The sequence below is a fragment of the Gymnoscopelus braueri genome (genome assembly GCF_963280865.1).
Source record: "Gymnoscopelus braueri genome assembly, chromosome: 4".
In the NCBI taxonomy this organism is placed as follows: Eukaryota; Metazoa; Chordata; class Actinopteri; order Myctophiformes; family Myctophidae; genus Gymnoscopelus; species Gymnoscopelus braueri.
This window is the reverse complement of record NC_137605.1, coordinates 57,143,758-57,145,893: the sequence shown is the minus strand read 5'-3', so window position 1 is coordinate 57,145,893 and position 2,136 is coordinate 57,143,758.

Genomic DNA, 2,136 nt, shown 5'->3' with positions numbered 1-2,136 from the left:
AAAGTCCATTTCAATTGAGTAAAACTAAAAGACATTGGCATCAGTACTTTTTGCATGCACACTCATGTTTGCATGTAATCATATACATACTTCACCCTTTCATAATAGTCAACTACTGCTCATATCCAGGTTTGTAATAGGTCCAATACATCATCTCGAGTGGAGATTATCTCCAAAGAGTAGGATGTGCTTTAGCCTGCATCCTCCTTATAAGAGCAACACACTCTAATTGTTTGTCAGTACTGTAGGCTAACTATCATTATGTTTGGGTTGTGTAGTTATGTATGGGTTGCGTGTAGCTATCATTTGTTTTACTCAAGGCTCCAGAATCGCAAGAACATGGGATGCTTTTCAGTAAAAGTGGTGGTATTAAGGGCGTGCGTTTGTATGTGCCTCGACGGAGTGGGGCGGCAGAGTATCTGCTAGCTGCGCGCTGGTTGTGGTGGGCCGGTCTGGGCCAAAATGTCAGGGCCGAATTTTGGTCCCAGTCCAGCCTTGGTACTTTAAGTACCAAAAGTAAAAGTACTCACTATGCAGAGTGTCCCATTTCACAATTTTATTTTCAAAAGTTAATATCCTAAAATTGTAGACCTACAAAGCCTACAACGTGTCACATTGCAACGTATTGTGAGCTTGTAAATTAGCTATTTTCGAATAGACTATTAGGGCTTAATTGGTTAATGTATGCTTTGTAATAATAATTCAAATCAAAAAGTAGGTTGTAACTAAAGTTTTCAAATAATTGCAGTGGAGTAAAAAGTGCAATATTTGAAGTGCAAAGCAACTCAAGTAAAGTAAAACACCTCAAAATTGTACTTAAGTACAGTACCTGAGTAAATGTACTTAGGTACTTTCTGCCACTGCCTCAAGGCAGGCCCACAGTACATGACTTTCAAAGCCATCAGATGGCAGTACAGTACAGTACAGTACAGTACAGTACAGTACAGTACAGTACAGTACAGTACAGTACAGTACAGTACAGTACAGTACACAGCGTTCTGTCATGTCATCATGAGAGTGTCCTCTGTCATTGTGGGTTGTACGCTAAAGTACATGAGCGACAGATGACATGGTGTCTCACATGACAAGATATTTCACCAGGAGACATCTCCCCAGTGGTGGAAGAAGTAGAGGAGATTTTTTACTCATGCATAACATCAAAATGTGTTGTGATTTTGAGCTGTAGATTAGCTATTTGCGAATATATAAAATAAGGCTTATAATTGGTTAATGTATATTTTGTATTAATAATCTAAATGTGCACAGTAACTAGTAAATCAAGCTGTCAAATAATCGTAGTGGAGCAAAAAGTACAATGTTTGCCATTACTTTGCTTGAGTATTTGAAATGTTCTATAATGTATACTTCTACTAGTACATGTCAGAGAAAAAATATTGTACTTTTTACTCCACTAAAAGTGTGAGTACTTCGCAATTGTGCTTAAGTACAGTACTTGAGTAAATGTACTTCGTCAATTTCCACCGTCACCCAACCTACGTTTTACATGAGAGGTGACGTGGGAAATTACTTCCTAAAATGCACGAGACAGGATAGTTTTCTTCTGAAAAATGTCCACAAGAAACCTGAACAAGAATAGAATAGAATAGAATAGAATAGAATAGAATAGAATAGAATATAAAAGAATAGAATAGAATAGAATAGAATAGAATAGAATATAAAAGAATAGAATAGAATAGAATAGAATCGCCAACGTGGATCAAATCACCAAAAAGCCAAAGCTTGTTTCCACTGTGGTCCACTGAAAACACTTCCCTCCTCCCCCGGCTGGTGCCCTGCGCACTACCCACACCCGTCTGCCTGCCACCCCCCCCTCTCTACCTTCATCTACTCCTCTCCCCCCCCCCATCCCCTCTCTATCTCACTTCTCTCCCCTCTCCCCTAACGAGGTCCTTCTCCTTGTTACCTCTAGTCGCCCCACCTCATGCTCTCTGGACCCGGTCCCATCCACTCTGTTGCAGTCTATTGCACCTGAACTTCTTCCCTTCTTAACCCACCTTATTAACACCTCTCTGACATCTGGCTACTTTCCCTCTACTTTCAAGACTGCCAGAGTCACCCCCCTCCTGAAGAAACCGACACTTGACCCCTCTGAGATCAAGAACTACAGACCGGTTT